This window comes from Erythrolamprus reginae, chromosome 3 (assembly GCF_031021105.1).
Source record: "Erythrolamprus reginae isolate rEryReg1 chromosome 3, rEryReg1.hap1, whole genome shotgun sequence".
Lineage (NCBI taxonomy): Eukaryota > Metazoa > Chordata > Lepidosauria > Squamata > Dipsadidae > Erythrolamprus > Erythrolamprus reginae.
The window spans coordinates 104,017,652-104,038,674 of record NC_091952.1 but is presented as its reverse complement, the minus strand read 5'-3'; the positions used below and the strand labels follow the sequence as shown (position 1 = coordinate 104,038,674).

The 21,023-nt window shown below is 46.3% G+C and overlaps 1 pseudogene; it reads right to left on the bottom strand.

The window, feature by feature from the left end:
- The window catches only part of LOC139165369 (mucolipin-3-like), a 40,756-nt pseudogene extending 24,192 nt beyond the window's left edge, over positions 1-16,564 (bottom strand).
- Between the last annotated feature and the right edge of the window lie 4,459 nt (positions 16,565-21,023).

The window sequence follows — 21,023 nt, the reverse complement described above, 5'->3', positions numbered from 1 at the left end:
CTGTTGTGGGTGGAGCCTGCGGCCGCAGTGATGAGTTTGGGGTGCGCTGGGCACCATCGGCCGGGCGAGAGGGAGGCAGCCCTATAAAAGGGGCTGCCTCGTGGCGCAGTCCTCTTCTCCCGGCAGCGTGAGACACCCGCCCACCCTCCCTCTGTTACAGGGTGCATATGATGGGTCGCCCTTCGGGGGGCCGAGTAGGAATTCTTTGCAGCCACAGTGAATTGGCCAAGCTGTGGTTGTTTTTTCGCCTACTCCACTCTGTGCGTGGGAGTGCGGTTAGGGGGTGGACTCACCAACTAGTGCCCCCCCCTCAAGGTCACTGGGGGGGGACGGCCGATAGGGGGCGGAAATGGGCATAAGCAGCAACTGTGTGATCTCCTTTAGGGGCACCTCTACTGAGGTGAGGGGCGATCTCCTTCTCGGATTACAGGGCTCGATCGGCCTGGGTTCGGGGAGGGGGTCGCTCCTGTGGCTCGCTGCCTGGGGATTATCAGAGACCAGTGGTGAGCCATCCCACACGCCGTGGGGGCGTGGCAAGGGGCAGGGGGCAGGTGTAATTTTACCATGACCCTGCACCCAGGCAAGGAGCTTTCGCCCTAGAGTTGCTCAGTTGAGGTTGTTGGAAAGTTAACTCCGCCCCCATTTGATTTATGCACCCCTGCAGGTCACGTGGGTTTATTTGGTTAAATAGTTAATTTGAGTTGGTTTAATAAAAGTGACCCTATTTATACCTTGTGTCCGACTCTTACTCCGCCTGCGCCGCAAACAAATTTTAAAATGTACAATACAGTTATGTATAAGCAAAAGTATTAATATTATTGTTAATATTATTGTCAAAAAGCTAATACTATACAGAATTATGTTTTGAACTTAACTAAAAGGAAAATAGGTGAGTTACCGCGAGAATTAATGTGAATTGCAGGACAAACACACACACACAAAGAATAACTGATTTACCAAATGGGTATTTGCAGCTGTGGGCAGGCAAATCTCTGGTAGCAATAAATCATTGGTGCCTGCCTCGTGATTAGCTTCAGCGTTATCATTTCACTTCATTCTCTACTTCTAAGTTGCTAATGTATATACTGCAATAGTCCACTTTAAGAAGACGCTAACACAATCTAGGCCCATTTCTCCCATCCCAAACCTGCCCTTCAGAAAATGACTAATTACAAGTCTTCATCAGTTCAATTTTTTTTACTTGCTTCCTAGTTTATCTGTACATAAACAACCAAGCTCAGAAAGTTCCAAGGACTCCATCTCTGTACTTACTGTTAGTGTGAAATCATAGCAGTCTGGGAGTTCATGTTGTTGAACGGTCTGGAGATTAATGGCCTTCAGTTTGAACGTGAGTGTCAGAGTTACAAGTCTAGAACAGAGACCGGAGCTTTATTTCACCATTACCAAAAATATTCAAGAATGCCAGCAACTTTTATTTCTCCTCACCTCTGGAAGTCTAAAGTAAAATTGAAAGGAGTCTTCCTCAGTGTCCCATTTTCCAGAGGTAGTATTGGCTCCACATAAAGACACTCTGTGGGAAGACAGATGCTTTACGGCATATAGAAAATACTCAATATTTAATAAAAGAGTCTTCGGAGAGGGGCGGCATACAAATCTAAGTAATAAATAAATAAATAAATAAAGATGAGGAAGACAGAAAATCAGTAATAAGGAAATTATATCCAATCTGGTCACTAGTAGTCTTATCTAAATAACACAAGATGTAAAATCTTTCTTCATAATTGCAAGAAAAAAGCAGCTATGTTTTTTCATTAATTTAATGCATGTACTTACTGAACTTCTGCCTTATGGGAATTCTTATTTGATAAAGAATCTCTGAAAATATCTGCTTGTTAAAAATAAACCCAAAAAGGAAATTTTATACTTGATCCACAGATCAGTACCCTAATACCCTAATTTCTATGGTTACAGGCCCTTCTACTTATGACTGTAGAATGATGTTTCAATGCAGTTATGAATTACTTCCATCTGAATAAAATGAAGAAACAGTAATTCAGAAAGTTCTTGTACTGTAATTATTTGTATATGTTACACATTGGTTCATGTAATTGCACACATATATCAAGAAAAGACCCTCAATCTTTCAACAGTCCTTTAATATCTTTCATACCCAAGAGGTTTAAGCTAAGATATCCTTACAGAATTCAGCTTTTGGTATTGTTTGGAAATGTTGTGCACATATGTTTACTACATTAGTTCGCTAAGAGATTATTATTTATGTCACTATTTCCAAACTCCAAAAATAAGTCACAATGCTTCTGAATTCTCATAACAGACACTACCAATAATTCTATATGTTCAGTAATCAATATTCATGTTGAACAGTTAAGACTGTCCACTCAAATTTATTCACAAAGTTTCAGAGGCCAGTAGAGTCAGCCAATATATTTCGGTATTTGCCTAAAGCACATAAACATGATTGGCTCAGGCAGGTAAGCTAACTGGATTTGTAAGTGCATTGTAAGGTGACATTTTCTTCAATACTTCATGGCAAAAGTAAGAGCGCAAAATAATCCACACAGCAAACATTTATGTCATCCAACAGGTTACTAATGCTTTCTATCACATGTCTACAGTCTGAGGGCACTGCCTCACTTTTCCTAATAGTAAAGTTCATGATGAACCTGAATCACCAATTAGTGTTGGTGATGTTTGCAATGTTGAGTTGGCAAGACACTTTTGTGGATGAGGGACATCAATTGCTTCAATTTTGATTATACTACAGTATCTTGCAAGTAGATGCACCCTTAACTCTGTTCAATAATTACCAGTATGAAGAACCTGCTTCAGATACAATAAAGTCAACACACTGGGCTATGAGTCAGCCATTTTTATCAGCAGGGTATCAGGCCACTTGGAAACTAAACCACATACACCCTAAAGGTGCTTTTTCAAGAGGCACCTGGACTTTCTGGTTTTTCTTTCAAGATGTTCTGTTTCTCATCCATGAAGCTTCTTCAGCTCAGAGTTGAAGAAGCTTATTGGATGAGAAGCAAAACATCTTCAAAGAAAAACCAGAAAGTCCAGTTACTTCTTGAAAAAGCACCTTCAGGACAACCATAACCTGGATGACTGAGAATCTCCATAGATATAAACAATGTACATCTATATGGAATATACTAGGTCTGACTGAAGCTGACATCATTTGAGTGAAATGGGGCAAGGAATTAAATGAAGCACCACTACTGCAGTTTTCATGACTTAAACAAGACTCTAATGTACAAGTAGTCCTCACTTACTAATCACAGTTACTAAGTGATATAGTCATAAAGTGAAACATCCCATGACAGTTCCACTGCAGTCATTAACCAAATCACCTCAGGTTGTTAAGCAAAATGGCATATGACTTTTGTGACTTCCTGCCATTTTCCACAATGATTCTGCTTGTTGGAAACAAGCTGAGAAGGTGACAATGGATGTTGCAATAGCTGCAAGTTCAGGGATTGGTCTTAAATATACCTTTTCACTGTTGTCGTAACTGTGAACTGTTACTGAATGAAGCAATTGCTAAGTGAGGACTATCTGCAGTAGTTGAATTTCTTCCTGTACAAATAAAACATCTGAAGTGTCTACCCATTATATTGTAATGATACTGGAAATTACTATGTGTTTGCTTTTAAACTCTATGAGTTTGCTCAAGTTGTCTCTCTTTCTGACCTCCGCCCACCCCACTCTCATTCTCCTTTCTCTCACACACACAGAAACAATCTATCTGATTTGAGTAGTTCAGTATATCACCAGTTTCAATTTCTGGGTCAATATCGAAAGTGTCATTTCCAGGGCTGATAATTCCTCTCTTGTAGAAGTACTGACATATTGCCATGGGCGTCTCTTCTGATCCTTTCTTTTCGTAGGCGTGATTTCCAACCGAATTAGCACGCAGCTGTAAGAACTAAGCGACAAGGTACAACCAGTTAATGGAGTTGCCTGATAATTAAAACTGAACTAATTGGAGACGCAAGAGAATGTCTGCGATGGAACATACTGCTTTTCAGATTTATTGATCTCATGAATAGAATTACAAAGACTAAGGTTCAAATAAAACTCGGTGAAATGGATTCAGTCATAGAAAACCTCATTTTTATGGGCCAATTGCCTGTGTTACCTTTATCTCATGAGGTTACTATGGAATTAAAAGGTCTGCATCTCTTGCCTCATTAGAGCCAATGCAAGCTCTATGGTATAGGAAACCAATGTGATTTTCCTTCCATTCATATCTGTTTACATATAATGACTTGGCTTTGCAGAAGAGACGGAGTAATGACACGGACACAAGAGCTGGATTTAAACTGGGTCATTTTTATTAATAATAAATTAGCATAATTGATTTAATTAAATTAGCATAAATTAGCATAAATCAACATGCGTAACTATGACCCAAACAGTGGACCTGCAGGGTCAAACAAATACTTCCGGGGCGGAAATGACGTAGCAATAAACATTCCTGGGCAACTATGGGCGTAGCTCGAAGCTAGTCCAGGTGAGGGACCTCTCCCTCACCTGAGACCCTGCCATGCACTTGCATGAGGGGGGTCCCGCCGGCTCACCCCTACCCGGGGACTTCAATGTGCGGGACCCAAAGACAGGTTCCCCCCAACTGCTCAGGTAGCCCCCCACCATGAGCTTGGAGAGAACCTGTCAATCAACCCCAAAGATGCCCAAGGGAGAACGCGCAGTTGCTAAACCACCACCCAGATTTCCGCCCCTAAACTGCCACGGAGCGGGGGTCAGATCTCTATCTTGGCCCCCCGACTCCCCCCTCTAGCTGCGCCAGCTCACGCAGAGACCGCTGCAGGTCCTGTAAGAAAATGGTGTTCCCCTGCTCTGACAGGTGAACGCCGTCGGCCCGGTAAAGCCACGGCCGATCTACAGTGATGAGGGGATGGGCCACTACAACCCCACCTAATTCCCTAACTGTTTTGCCCAGGGCCTTATTTACTCTACGCCTGACCCGGTGAATGGCCCTAAGGGAAATGGCGTCCCTCCACACGATCCTCGGGAGGATCTCTGACCACACCACTTGCATGGTTGGCCACACCGTGCGAAGCCACCGCAGGTCTTCGCGCGCCTGGATGATCAGCGGTAGACCACCAAGCAGGCATAGGTCATTGCCACCGAGGTGCAAGACCAGCCATCTGGGTGCAGCAATGGGATGCCGCCCATCCAGTCCCATCTGAGCGTGACCCTGGGTAGCCGCCCGCCCAGTAGCGCCGGGTACAGCCCTGGGATGCTGCCCGCCCAGCAACGTCGGTAGGAGCCCCTCCCACCGCATACCTCTTCGGCCCATCCAAACCACATTGACCCACCGTCCCAATGACAACTGGGTCCCGATGGTGCTTCTGGCTGCTGAGCGGCAAGCCCAAAATACCATGCTGTGGCCACACAGCAGCGCCGTCGGTTTCTGATTGGCATGGGGACCTGGAAGAGGACACACACAGAGAGGTTACCTAGCCTAAGCCCTGCCTAGAATCCTCAGCGGGCCTAACATAACCCAAATATGCCGCTGACCGCCAGCGGCCGATCTCCCGAATCCGATGGGCCGGGAAACCAGAAAGTGCTGCGCTAGTGGCGGCGGCGATATGGAACGAATGCGTTCCATAGCCGGCGGGATCCATGCCTACCTGAGCCATTGCGGGGTTAGTTTTATGGGGTCACCTGCAGGCACATGTGGTCAGGTGTGGTCCCCGGTTTCCTCGGCAGCGGCGCCGGCCCATGGGCCGGCTCTGCTGCTGGGGCCTGGGGTGCCCGGGGTAGGGGGTTGGACCCCTCAAGCTCCCGCTATTATGCCCCCGCCCCCGTTGTTTGCCTACCCCCAAGGGTTGGGGGTGTTAGGCATGGGGAACAACACCGTGTGGGACCCGTTCGCCAGTATAAAGGCCGGGGCCATTCCCTGCGGGTTACCTGCCACTCCCCTGGGATATCACCTCCACCCGTCCGTGAAGGAGGCTATTTGGAAGGGGGAGTATGTGGACCTCTTCTATTTACTAAACAGAGAGGTCCCTAAGCAAGACAAAGATGTAGTCCCTGGGGAGAAGCCTAAAAAGACCAAAGTCACCAAGTGTTTCAGCTCGTGGCTGTACGCTTTCCTGACTTATGCGTCATTAGTGATACAAAGGCAGCCTGCTAGGGCCTCTTCTATGCTTAAATATATTGATTTAATTGCCAGGGCGAATTTTGAGTACAAAGGTACTATATGGCGTCACTACGACAAGGGCTTTAGGATGCGTATTGCTCACGATGCCTCCCTTCCCTGGGATATGGTGGTGCCGGACCTATGGTTCCAGGCCACGCATATGTCCGGCAAGGAAGGGTGTGATCGGACCGATAGCGGTCATTTTACGGAGGAGGAGCCCGCAGCAGCCACGCCGGCCAAGGCGGCTGCTGGGGCAGTGGGGAAGGGTGCCTCCCCCACTTGTCATGAGTTTGCTGTGAAGGGGGCGTGTTTTCGTCCCTTTTGCAAGTATAAACATGCATGTGGGAATTGTGGGGGGTCCCATGCCTCCTCCGTGTGCCCCCGCCCCAAGAAGGGGGCGGAAAAGAAGGGTGGGGGTCCAGGAAAACCTCCCCCAGTGGTTGGGGGAAAAGGGGCCCAGCCCAATTAACCTAAAAGCACTTGAGGGTTGGTTGGTTGACTACCACCCTCGCTCAAGAGCGGCTGCTCTCTTGCTAGGTTTTTCCAAGGGATTTAGGATCCCTTATGTGAGGGTTAGGAAGACCATCATGTCCGACAATCTTAGATCGGTTGTAGGGCATGAAGACATTGTTAGGGATAAGATTCGGAAGGAGGTAGCCGAGGGCAGGGTCCTTGGGCCTTTCCCAGAGCCTCCCTTTCTGAATCTTCGTGTATCCCCATTGGGGGTGGTCCCCAAAAAGGCGAGTGGTGAATTTAGGTTGATTCACCATTTGTCTTTTCCAAAAGGGGAGTCAGTGAATGACTTCATTCCTGACGAGCTTTGTTCAGTCCGGTACGCATCCTTTGATGCGGCTGTGGCCATAGTTAGGAAGTGTGGGGTTGGAGCTCTTATGGGTAAATGCGACATTAAGTCGGCATTCCGGCTCCTCCCCATACACCCAGATGACTTCGAGCTGTTGGGCTTCCATTTTGAAGGTGGCTTTTATGTGGACAGGGCATTGCCCATGGGCTGCCCTGTCTCATGCTCTCTTTTTGAGAGTTTTAGCACCTTTTTGGAGTGGGCGCTCAGGAGGCGCAGTGGTCTGGGCTCGGTCGTTCACTACCTTGATGATTTCTTGATGGCGGGGCCTGCGCATTCAGAGCAATGTTTTGCTCTAATGCGGGACTTCGAAGCCCTTTGTGCTCAGTTGGGGGTGCCTTTAGCCTCTGAGAAGACCGAAGGCCCCGCCACCAAGATTACCTTCCTCGCTATAGAATTGGACTCAGAGGAGCAATCTTCCAGATTGCCCCTGGACAAGTTGGCTAAAATCAGGGATAAGCTTGATGCGGTTCTGGGCTCCAGGAAGGTCACTCTGCGGCAGCTCCAGGAACTAGCCGGGATACTTAATTTTGCCTGCCAGGTTAATGTGCCGGGAAGGGCCTTTTCTAGGAGGCTGTATACTGCGATGAAGGGGCTTTGTTTGCCCCATCATCGTACCCGCTTATGTGCAGGGGTCAGGGCTGACCTCTGCGTGTGGCGGGAGTTTTTAGACCACTTTAATGGATTGTCTTTTTGGAGGCACGAGCTTCTTTTGGAAGCTGAGTTGCAGCTCTGCTCTGATGCTGCGGGGACTTGTGGTTTGGGGTAGTGCTAGGTGACCAGTGGTGCTGGTCGGTGTGGCCTCCGGAATGGAATGCCTCTTCATTGGTTAAGGATTTGACCTTTTTGGAGCTCTTCCCCTTGATAGTGGCCCTAGAGCTTTGGGGTGAGCAGTTTAGGGACAAGACTGTGCATTTTTGGTGTGACAACCTAGCGGTTGTCCATGTTGTGAATGCCCTGTCCTCCAAGAGTGACAGGGTCATGCGGCTTGTCCGCCATTTTGTGCACATGTCCTTGTCCCTAAACACATTGTTTTTGGCTAGGCATGTCCACGAGCTAGATAACGGGGTGGCTGATGCCTTGTCCCGTGGTCAGTTGTCCAGGTTTTGGACCCTGGCCCCATGGGCCCGAGAGTCGCCGGAGGCATTCCCAGACCACCTTTGGAGCCTGGACAGGCTCCCGAGCGGTGGAGAGACAAGGCCTCCAGGGCTATCGCCCTCTCGGTAGCACCGGGCACCCTGCGGGCTTACCAGCGTGCAGGTAAGGAGTTTGGGGATTTAAGGCAGGGTAAGGGTTACCCCCATAGTTGGCCTGCCCCAGTTGAGCACCTGGCTGAATTTTGTGTCCTGCTTAGGCAGCGTGGCCTGTCAGTTAGGACTATTAGGTCCAGGTTAGCCGGCCTCGCCTTTCTGTCCAAGGCGGGGGGTTTTTAGTGATTTTTCTGGTGACTTCCGCATTCAGAAGATGCTGGAAGGCTGGGTGAGGGAGCGACAGGGGATTCCTTCTGACACTCATCAAGCCCTGACGGTTCAGCAGCTGTCACTGATTAATCAGGCCTTGGACAGTCTGTGTGCCTCTCTGTACGAGGCCCGTCTTTTTAGGGCAGCGACTTGTGTCATGTTTTTTGGGGCCCTTAGGGTCAATGAGGCAATGGCCTCCTCGCAGGCTGACACGTCGCTCCGTGCCTTCCAGTATACTGATCTAGCCTTTAGGCAGGGGGGTGTCTCACTTTTGGTGAGACATTCCAAGACAGATCAGTCACACAGAGGGGTTAGGATAGAGCTCAGCGCAGCCGCCGACCAGTCTGTGTGCCCGGTGGCTGCTTTACAGCAATTTTGTGGCTTGCGGGGGTCAGGGCAAGGGTACCTTTTTAAGCATCAGACGGTACCCCCCCTGATCCGTTATCAATTCTGGGCACTAACCCCTTTCCCCAAACCTGGCGGGGGAAAGCCCGCACCGGACAAGGGGAAAAGTGAAGGAGATGTGGCATGTGGTGCGGCTTCACCTGCCCCATACGGGGTCGAAGACATCCAGGAGGGCCCCATCGACGCGGGGCCCGGAAATGCCGCCATCTGCCCGGACTGGGCCATCTGCCCGGTATGGGTCATCTGCCCGGTATGGGCCATCTGCCCGGCCTGGGCTGTTGCTTCTGCTGGATCCCTTCCCAATGCCGCAGCTGCAGGCGAGAGGGGTCCACCAGGGCCCGCGCCGGACCGCCACTGCTCCAGCTCGTCAAGTCTCTCCAAGACCCTGGCCCAAGAGAGAGCAGGAGAAACATCGGGGTGAGGGGCTGTGGGCATGACTCCCACCCCCCCTTCCGAAGGGACCACCCCTAGGGTCCCCACCATGTTGGCCCGCGCCCGGGCCGAAGGCCTAAGGGCCCTCCTGGGCCGTACAGCAGGCTGGGCCAAAGGGGCCCTGGCTTGCCTCTTCTTTGGGGCCATCCTACCCGTTAGCCAGGAAAATTGACAGAGGGGTACACCAACCTCCACCAAACCCCAGTCCCAAGGCCAAGCACCAAGGCCCAGGCCCTACCGGGGATAAGCCCCTAAAGCGCCCCCCCCACCTAGCCGGGTAAGAAAAAGGGGGCGAGTTCACCACTCCCCCTCGGGCCCGAGGGGGATGAGGAGACCACCAGCATTGCTCTCCACGCTCTCCGCCGCCGAAACCGCGGATCCAGGCCTCTCCGCCAGACCAGAAGCACCCCAAAATGGCGGCCGCACATGAGGCCGCTCCAAAATGGCGTCTGAGCAGAACGCAACCGAGTGTCTGCTCAGGCTGCAAGTCTGGGCGAAAAGGCTTGGCCCAGGGCCTGCAAGCCCTTAAATAGGGCCAGCAAGCCCCGCCCGGACCATGCAGCATGTCAGGCCACGTAGGCCTGACTCTCGGCCGAAATCTCGTCTTGCGAGATTTCGGCCGAAAACAAAATGGCGGCCGCCATGAGGAGTCCGATGTCTCCCTGGCCCTTCTGCAAATGCTGCCGGCGGGTAAGTCCGCCGGCGCTATTTTCAAGCTTAGTTTAGGTTCAGTGTACAATATTTTATAAAATACTAGCTGAAAACCCAGCGCTACACGGGCATTTATAGACCTCAAAGCATTTGTCTGACAGGGAGCCATTGAGAAGGGTATTTTGCCCCCTACTCCCATGCCTATCACCCCTGCCCTCCCCTTCCCATGTGATCTTCTTTCCGCTCTTTCTACAATCTTGGCACTTTGCCCCAAATCCACCAGGGGGCGTCGTCTTTGAGAGGGGCCTTTCTTCCCCCTACCCCCATGCCCATCACCCCTGCCCTGTCCCTCCCCCCTCCAACGCACTCCTCTTTCCCACCCTTTCTACAATCATGGCACTTTGGCCCACCTTCTGTCAAGAGAAGGGAATATCAAGTGCTTTCCCATTCGTCCAGTGGAGGGCAAATGTCATGGCTGGCTTTCTAGAGGAAGCTGTGACAGAAGTGAATCATAGACAATGTCCACTCTAGGACGCTGCACTCGCTCTCATTAGTGGCCCAGATGTTTCAGAGTTATGCTGGAACACACACACACACTAAGGGGTACTAGGGTGTCTTACTCCCACAGTATTTGTTTCCAGAGGGTAAATCATCTGTGTACCAAGTTTGTTTAAAATTGCTTGAGTCATTCCAGACTTATGCTGGAACATACAGCCGATAGATAGATGGTTGGATGGATGGATGGATGGATGGATGGATGGATGGATGGATGGATAGATAGATAAATATTACCTGGTTTATTGCGAAAGAGATCTGGTCATAGACCTCTGTTTGCGTGTACACTACATAGGTGTCATCCATGTTGTCCATATAGCCTTTCAGGAATAGATGCTTAAAGGATACCGTGTTTTCTTCTTTAAATGTAACCACCATTTGATTGCTTAAACCAAAAACTACAAGCTGAAAATATCAATAGAAAGGGAATTCTTCAGCTAAAATACTCAAAAAGTCCATTCTGACCACAAGTACATTAAATTTTTTAATTGATGGAGCATTCGTAGCTACCGTATCTTTCAGAGTATAAGACACACTGGAGTATAAGACGCACCTTAGTTTTGGGGGAGTAAAATAGAGGGGGGGAATCTACCTATCAGGTATTCATCTGGTTAGTGTTCTTAGTCAGTTCAGCTCAAACACATTATTTTATCCTCTGGTTAGGGCTGAAAAAGCCTTTTTCAGAGGGGGTAGGAATGAAAGCAAGCCTGCAAAGACTTAGGGCTGGAAAAAACCTTCTTCGGAGGGCATAGGAAGCAGAGAAGATTGTCAGCACCTTGCTAGGGCTGGGGAAAAAAACTTTGAAAAAGTAACATTCAAAATATAAGTCACACCCAAATGTTCAGCCTCTTTTAGGGAGGAAAAGGGTGCCTCTTATCTGTATATTCCGAAAAATACAGTAGTTCTGCCACCATTCCCTACTCATTCTCTTGGTAGTTTCATTTTACCCTGAGAGTGTGAAAGGTAAATAAATCAGGAATTGAACATATAGGAAAAAAGAGCTGGGTACCATCCCTCCGATTTACAACTTTTATTTTCATTCAGTGGTCAAAGACTCCTCCTATATTTATGTAACTATATTCTTGTTACACTTATAATTTAGCACAGTTCAATATCATGACTATTTTATTCTTTTTGATCTTGGATCTGTTTTGCTGAATAAAAACCTAATATAATATTAGTATAGTTCATATTGGACATTTTCATACTATATTCTGAACACACAGATTTCCTTATAGTTGGTGAACAATGAGCATTTAATTAGTAGAAGGCTGAACAGTGACATATATAATAATGAAATGAAACTGCAACTATAATCTTGATTTTGTTCATTGTCTCCACTTGACTAATAGCCTATTCTGTTCATTACCCCAATCCAGCATCCATCAAATATTTGGACTAAAAGTTCTATAATTCCTAAACGAGATAGCTATGTTAGCTGGCACTTATGAAAGTTCTTTTGCAACACAGATGGAGAACATATGATGAAGATACATATAATATTATTAAATTTGTCAATACTAAATACTTGACAAAAATATTTTCTTCCAAAATATTCAGTGTGTAAGAACACAGGTCATTTCAATTCAATTTCAATTTAATTCAATTTATTGGATTTATATGCCGCCCCTCTCCGAAAACTCGGGGCGGCTAACAACAGTCATGAACAATATACATGAACAATATACAGTAAAAATCCAATACTAAAAACTAACTTAAAACCCCTTAATGTATAAAACCAGCATACGTACAAACATACCATACATACAGTTGTATCAGCGTAGGTGGAGAAGAAGTCTTAATTCCCCCATGCCTGGCGGCAGAGGTGGGTTTTGAGTAGCTTACAAAAGGCAAGGAGGGTAGGGGCAGTTCTAATCTCTGGGGGAAGTTGGTTCCAGAGGACCAGGGCCGCCACAGAGAAGGCTCTTCTCCTGGGTCCCACCAAGTGGCATTGTTTCGTTGACGGGACCCGGAGAAGACCCACTCTGTGGGACCTAACAGGCCGCTGGGATTCGTGCAGCAGAAGGCAGTCTCGGAGATATTCTGGTCCGATGCCATGAAGGGCTTTTAAGGTCATAACCAACACTTTGAATTATGACCGGAAACTGATCGGCAACCAATGCAGACTGCGGAGTGTTGGTGTGACATGGGCATATTTAGGAAAGCCCATGATTGCTCTCGCAGCTGCATTCTGCACGATCTGAAGTTTCCGAACACTTTTGAAAGGTAGCCCCATGTAGAGAGCGTTACAGTAGTCGAACCTCGAGGTGATGAGGGCATGAGTGACTGTGAGCAGTGACTCCCGGTCCAAATAGGGTCGCAACTGATGCACCAGGCGAACCTGGGCGAACGCCCCCCTCGCCACAGCTGAAAGATGTTTCTCTAATATGAGCTGTGGATCGAGGAGGACGCCCAAGTTGCGAACCCTCTCTGAGGGGGTCAATGTTTTTTCCCCCAGGGTAATGGACGGACAGATGGAATTGTCCTTGGGAGGCAAGACCCACAGCCACTCCGTCTTGTCTGGATTGAGTTTGAGTTTGTTGACACCCATCCAGGCCCCAACAGCCTCCAGGCACCGGCACATCACTTCCACCGCTTCGTTGACTGGACATTGGGTGGAGATGTATAACTGGGTATCATCGGCATATTGATGATATCTCACCCCATGCCCTTGGATGATCTCACCCAGCGGTTTCATGTAGATGTTAAATAGCAGGGGGGAGAGGACCGACCCCTGAGGCACCCCACAAGGGAGAAACCTAGAGGTCGACCTCTGACCCCCCACTAACACCGACTGCGACCGACCGGAGAGGTAGGAGGAGAACCACTGAAGGACAGTGCCCCTCACTCCCAACCCCTCCAGCCGGCGCAGAAGGATACCATGGTCGATGGTATCGAAAGCCGCTGAGAGGTCAAGAAGCACCAGGACAGAGGACAAGCCCCTGTCCCGGGCCCGCCAGAGATCATCCATCAACGCGACCAAAGCAGTTTCCGTGCTGTAGCCGGGCCTGAATCCAGACTGCTGAGGACCTAGATAATCGGCTTCTTCCAAGGACCGCTGGAGTTGGAGTGCCACCACCTTCTCAACAACCTTCCCCATAAAGGGAAGGTTGGAGACTGGACAGTAGTTATTAAGCACGGCTGGGTCCAGGGAAGGCTTCTTGAGGAGGGGGCGCACAAGTGCCTCCTTATAAAGGGCCGGAAAGGACCCCCTCCCCAAGGAGACGTTGACAATCTCCTGGGCCCAGCTCCGTGTCACCTCTCGACTGGTCGAAACCAACCAAGAGGGACACGGATCCAGCGAACAGGTGGCGGAACTCACAGCTCCAATGGCCTTGTCCACTTCATCAGGTGTCACCAAGTCAAACTCCTCCCAGACAGATGGACAAAGACGTTTAGCCCCAGTCACCTCGTCTGACTCGTTGTCAGTCGACTCTGTTTTACAATTGGAGTCGAGGTCCGCCCGGATCCGAGCGATTTTATCAGCGAAAAACGTGTTAAAGTCCTCGGCACTACTCTGTAAGGGCTCCCCAACTCCCCCCTGATTAAGAAGGGAGCGGGTTACCCTAAACAGAGCGGCCGGGCGGGATTCCGCTGATGCAATCAAGGCGGCATGATACGCGCATCTTGCCGCCTTGATCGCCACTTTGTAAGTCTTAACATGTGCTCTTACAAGTGTTCGATCGGATTCGGACTTACTCTTCCTCCATCGCTTCTCTAGACGTCTCTTCTGGCGCTTCAACTCCCGGAGCTCCTCGTTGAACCATGGAGCTCTACGGGGTCTAGTGCCACGGAGAGGTCGCAGCGGCGCAATTCGGTCAAGGGCCTCCGCTGCAGCCTTGTTCCAGGCCTCAGCCAGAGACTCTGCCGAACTGTGGACGAGTGTATCTGGAAGAACCCCAAGCGCCTTCTGAAAACCATCTGGATCCATCAGGCGTCTGGGGCGGAACATCTTAATTGGTTCCGCCTCCCTGCGGGGGAGGATTGGAGCCAGGAAGTCAAGCCGCAGTAGAAAATGGTCTGACCATGACAAAGGCAACACTTCTAAGCCCCTTAGTCTCAGACCATTACTCAGTTGCTCAGAGAGGAATACCATGTCGGGTGAGTGCCCCCCCTCATGAGTCGGACCCTGAACTACTTGGGTCAGGTCCATGGCTGCCATGGTGGCCATGAACTCCTGTGCCAGTCCAGAGGATTCGCCGAGTGACGGCAGGTTGAGGTCCCCCAAGACAATAAGTCTAGGGAACCCCACCGCCAGCCCGGCTACCTCCTCGAGCAGCACAGGCAGGGCTTGTGCCACACAGCTGGGAGGCAGGTACGTGAGAAACAAGCCCACCTGAAACCCTAAGTCCAACTTCACCAGGAGGGACTCGCAACCCGCAATCTCCGGAGCAACAAGTCTATGCAGGCAAAGGCTCTCCCTGGCTATAATAGCCACTCCTCCCCCCCTTCCCCGGGGTCGAGGTTGGTGCCATATCTGAAACCCGGCTGGGCAAATTTCAGAGAGAGGAACTCCTCCCTCTGGGCCCAGCCAGGTTTCAGTTACACATGCCAGGTCGGCCTCCTCATCCAGGATCAGATCCCGGATGAGGAGAGCTTTATTTACCACCGACCTGGCATTGAGTATCAGGGCCAGACTTACACTCATCACCAGTATTCTGGGTTGAGCTCACGGAGCCGGAACAAGGGATCGTTATTAAGCAACGATCCCTCCTTCCCCTGGAACGGCTAGCTCCGTGGCTCCCGCCATATCTGCCTCTCCCCAGCAGCACTGAGATATCCTGACCCTCTGTCACCCCAGAGATAGCTGCCCCCCCCTCCTGCCTCTCCGGCACCAGGTTGGCCAAGTGTATTATTTACATCACTCCCATTCATCTCACCCATACTATGACCCCACCCATCCCATCCGTCCCATCCATACCAATCATTTGCTCCATACACCCTATGCCCACCCCAGTTATCCATCACTAAACCCCCACCCCAATAATTTAGTTAAAATATGAATCAATTTATAATTAAAATACTGAAGGTTAAAATACTAATAAATAAAATAAATACAAATAGAAAATATAGAATATATAAAATATAGGTAATAGTGTAGCAATTCAGTTGATTAAAGTGAACCCAGTCAGCAGCAAATAACAACAGCACCAAGGTCTCAGGTGGTAAAGTCACAATTTGCTCAGAGTCAAGAGTCATTCTATATCTCCCCCACTCCTCAGAGAAGGGGCGGTAGAATGTCCTTATCCCGAGTATGCTGGTTATTAAATTAATTTCCCAATTCAATACTTACAGATGGTCCTTGATTTACAATCACAATTATGACCAACATTTCTGTTGCTAAGCAAGGCAATTATTACATGAGTTGTACCTGATTTTATTTTTAAAAATGGGGGGGGGGGCATGGTTTTTAAACGAATCACTGCAGTAATTGATTGAATTATGCGGTTGCTAAATAAATCCAGCTTTCCCTATTGACTTTGCTTGTTGGAAGCCAACTGGGAAGATTGCAAATGCAGGTCACATGTTTCTAGGATGCTGCAACCATCATTAGTATATGCTGGCTGTCAAGCGCCCAAATTCTAATCATACGACCATGCCCTTGTAACTTTAGACAGTTGCTAAACAAATGGTTATAAGTCGAGGACAGCCTGTATTAAGGTCTGAAAGTTTCAAATACCAACCGTACAGATGGTTCTAAAAACACAAGTCTCTAAAGAAGCAGTAAATCAGAGGTTGTCACTCAACTGGTTATAATTTCTTGAATTTATATAGCAGTAGCTAAAAATGTGTAAGTAATAATTGTACTGCAGCTTTGTATCTCACCTGGATAGTGACCATAGCTATTTTCAGAATTTGTATGCCCAGCTTCCACGGTTTCCTTCCTCGGGCCCAGAATTTTTCACAGGGATTCATAAAGAAAAAATTAAGTTTTCTTCTTAACTGATCTTCCAGAAGTTGGCACATTGATGCATGATGTTTTACATTGTATAAATGTTCATCATCCTGAGTACTGCAGCTGCCTACAAGCACTTCAGGATTTTCCATTGCTGGAACAGAAAAAAACATTAGCAATATTGGAATGATTAACCAAAAATGCTATGCATGTATTTGTGAGCATATCTAAAACTCAAGGTGTGATTGTCTCCTTTAACAACGAGAGTTTCAACTCTAAACTACAAGTATTACAGCACCTTCCATGCCAACTTATAGCCCCATCGATGTTATTTCATCAACTAATCACAGCAGTGAAAAAGATATTAACAGTGAAGAAAAATGAGTTCTGCCACAGTTCTCATGTTCCTATCATAGAAAGCACTATTTTTGGAACCAAACATAAGGAGGTTTTTTCCATAAACACATTATTTTGTTTATCAGTTTTCCTGTTAAGATTTTACAGGATATTGTTTCACGAGTTATTTCTCAAAAAAATCTTCCACATTTCTCCCATCCTCCCCATCTCTTACGTGCACATTTATCCTTGGCTCTTGCTTGATTTCTGCACCATCATAAAATGACTGAGAATCACGGCTTCTGAATGGTCTAGAAGTCCAATAATGAATAACTGGGTTCTTTAAGACATGTATATTATATGGAACTCCATTCTATGTCTTACCGTCATACAGATCACACTTTCAGAGAAAAGTCACAGAACAAACCAATTTTTAAATCCAATTCCTTGAGCTAAGAAACTTTAGCACATTGAGGAAGTTCCATAAACAACTTCCTGGGCTTTTTAGTATTAGGAACCCTAGAAATTACAATATATTCTGTTTGCTCTTAGAGTACAGATGTCACAGAATCTACTTAAACTTCCTTCTAGTTCTATTGACTCTCTCAGAGAAGGCATGTGAATTATTTAGTTCTGTATTTGCAACATTGGCCTTAATGTATTACAAATTGTTGGTAGAGGACAACAACAATGTTAAAAGTCGGTGTGGCTCCATTCCAAAATAAGTGTGCTCAGAGGCAGGTCTCTCATCTGAAAAATGGAGCTTTCTTCCATTCATGTCTGGGTAGAAAGACAATAGATAGGAAGTAGATCTACTGTGAGAATGAAGACAAGATATTATCAGCATCTTCAATACTGAAGATACCAGAAAACCAGGTTAACTAAATTCAAAGAATTTATTATTGAGAATTGTATGGTGCTCAAGAAATATAATTGCATTATTGGTATTGCTATGAAAAACAAAAGAAGCAATATTTGGGGAACAGATTCCTGCGCATATGAAGGACAAAGAAGTTAATCTATAAAGCAGAAGCTCACTTCCCTTCTCTTTCCCTCCTCTTCCCTGGTCCAGGATCTATATTATATGTGGCAGATTCCTCAATTCATCTCTTTCTCTTTCAAAAAGCACCAATGCACAATTGATATATTAAGATAAATGGGAGGAAAATCATTGTTATCTCATTTGACACTGGCATTTAAACGGGAAGTGATTTTGTGCTCATTCTAAAGCAGTACAAAAATATTTTCATATATTAAATTATTTTGTGGGACCTATCATATTTGTGCAAGGTGACTGTCTATTCCATAGGATTATTAATGTCATATCGATCCTGTAATACTGCCAACCCAACAGTGATGCTCATAATCTCATAAGATACAGTAAAACCCATGCAAAACTGGGGCTAATTTGGGCCGATCCCAAATTATTTATATAAATGTTGCAGTCAACTTATCAAATATAATGTTAAACATTCTCTTTATTGATTTCAATTGCCAAATCAGAGCCAGAGTAAGTAACTGTATGCAGAGTTAATTAGTGAATATACAGTCCATTTTTGATATCATCATTTGAAAGTAATACGCCACCTCCGAACTGATTTAACTGTTGCTCATAAAATCATACATCACAATGTACTCCCTATTGGCGACTACTTCACCTTTAACAACAACACCACAAGAGCATGCAATAGATACAAACTAAATGTAAATTGCTCCAAACTAGATTGCAGAAAATACGATTTCAGCAATAGAGTGGTCAAAGCCTGGAATTCACTACCGGACTCTGTTGTTTGTTCCCCCAATCCGAAAATCTTCAACCTTACATTATCTACAATAGACCTCTCCCCTTTTCTAAGAGGCCTGTAAGGGGCGTGCATAAGTGCACCTTTATGCCTACCGTTCCTGTCCTAATGTCTTTTTATCTTTTCTATCTCTACTTTATACTTATACAGTGGTACCTCGAGATACGAGTTTAATTCGTTCCGGACCTGGGCTCTTAAGTCGAGCAGCTCTTATCTCGAACGACTTTTCCCCATAGGAATTAATGTAAATAATTTTAATTGGTTCCAGCCCTCAAAAAACTCACAAAGTTAGTCTAAATTATGCAGAAAGACATGTTTTTAATGAAGAAATGTACATGTACATATAAATGAATAATGAAGTTTCTTTCACTTAACTTGTAAACTTTCTTAAACTTTTAAATTTACATATGTTCAACTTCTCTGCCACCCAATCCTGTAGGACAGAGGTCCCCAACCCTTTTTGCACCAGGGACCGGCTTTAAGCGATCAAGAGAGCAATGGGTGAATGAATGGACGGAGGGTGGGAAGGAAGGAAGGAAAGAGGGAAGGGACAGGAACAGAGGAAGGAAGCAAGGAAACTTATGAAAGGGGAGAGTAAGAGAGGAATGAGTGGAGGGAGGGAGGGAAGAAGGTGGGAAGGAGAAAGAAAAGAAGAAATAGAGGAAGGGAAGATAAAAGAGAGAAAGAAAAAGAGCAAGAAAGCAAGAAAGCAAGAAAGAAAGAAAGAAAGAAAGAAAGAAAGAAAGAAAGAAAGAAAGAAAGAAAGAAAGAAAGAAAGAAAGGGGGAAGGGACAGGAACAGAGGAAGGAAGGAAGGAAACTTATGAAAGGGGAGAGTAAGAGAGGAATGAGTGAAGGGAGGGAGGGAGGGAAGAAGGTGGGAAGGAGAAAGAAAAGAAGAAATAGAGGAATGGAAGGTAAAAGAGAGAAAGAAAAAGAGCAAGAAAGAAAGAAAGAAAGAAAGGGGGAAGGGACAGGAACAGAGGAAGGAAGCAAGGAAACTTATGAAAGGGGAGAGTAAGAGAGGAATGAGTGAAGGGAGGGAGGGAGGGAAGAAGGTGGGAAGGAGAAAGAAAAGAAGAAATAGAAGGGAAGGTAAAAGAGAGAAAGAAAAAGAGCAAGAAAGAAAGCTGCAAGCACCCCCCCGAGCCCCCCAGGCCGGCTGCAACCTTTTAAAACACGCGCGCCGCTTCGCAGCTGTCTCCTGAAGCCGAACGCGGAAGTTAGCGTTTGGCTTCAGGAGACAGCTCCTTGGCGCTTGTATCTCGAATTTGGGCTTGTAAGTAGAACAAAAATATCTCTCCCCTCCCAGCTCTTATCTCGAGTTGCTCTTAAGTAGAGCAGCTCTTATGTCGGGGTTCCACTGTATTATGTTAATATATACTACAATACAATACAATACTACATTTGTATGACAAATGAAGTAAATAAATAAATAAATGACGAACAAACAAACAAATAAATAAATAAAATAATCAGAATTCAGAAAAATCTTCAAAGAACGGGAAGGCAATAATGTACCGGTAATCAAATCCTTGAGATGAATTTTATTCCTGATGACAACATAGGTAGATTCATAAAGTGGGGTTTTTTGGGGGGTGGGGGGCTACAATCAGTGAAGGGCTACCAAACAGTTTAATACCACACTGTGGGCATGGTTTATGCAGGATGCCCTGCATTTTCTTTCATCATCTTTCAGTGCAAAATGTGTGCTCTGGGGTGGAGCTCCATTTTTGCTACCCCACTGCATCCCTCCCGCCCCGGTCCGGGCAGTAGCCCACCCCTGGCTACAATATGGAAATGGTCTTGCCATTGCATTTTAGGATTTTTTTCACCTAGTCTATACATGAGATCCTTCACAGTGCTAAGTGCTAAATACCAAGTAGACCCTACTCCACTGTTCAACTAGACAAGATTTGTTGCAATTTTGATTTAGTTGGCCATATTTTTCCATTCAATACAATTAGTATATTTTTCACATATTTATTAGGTTTGTATTTAGGAAGTTCAGAGTAGCATTATAAATTAAATTAGAGTGGTAGATTTAGCTGGCCATCTATGGTTCGTCAACACTACTATATGAGTGTCTCATAAAAGCAGAATCTAAATTTCTGACACTAAGTCTCAATTCTAGCCACTGATGATTATTATACCATACCCTATAACTAAAATCCATTTCAAAAAACTGAACTGTTCCAAGCTAAAATTAAAAAGCCAGATGAATTTGAAAAAGGGGCTATGATTAACTGTACAAAGAAAGGGCATATAGATTTAATATTACCTCCACAATAAAACATACAACAGCAATACATTCATATAACTTTCATATAATTTATTTGAATGGGAAGAAAGGGATTTGATTATAATCCAGAAGACTTCCAATTGAAGAAACTTTTTAAAATGTTCATTTATCTAAGGAGGAATCGAAAGCAATGCCCATCTATCTAAGAACTTAACCTTAATTAGAATAATGA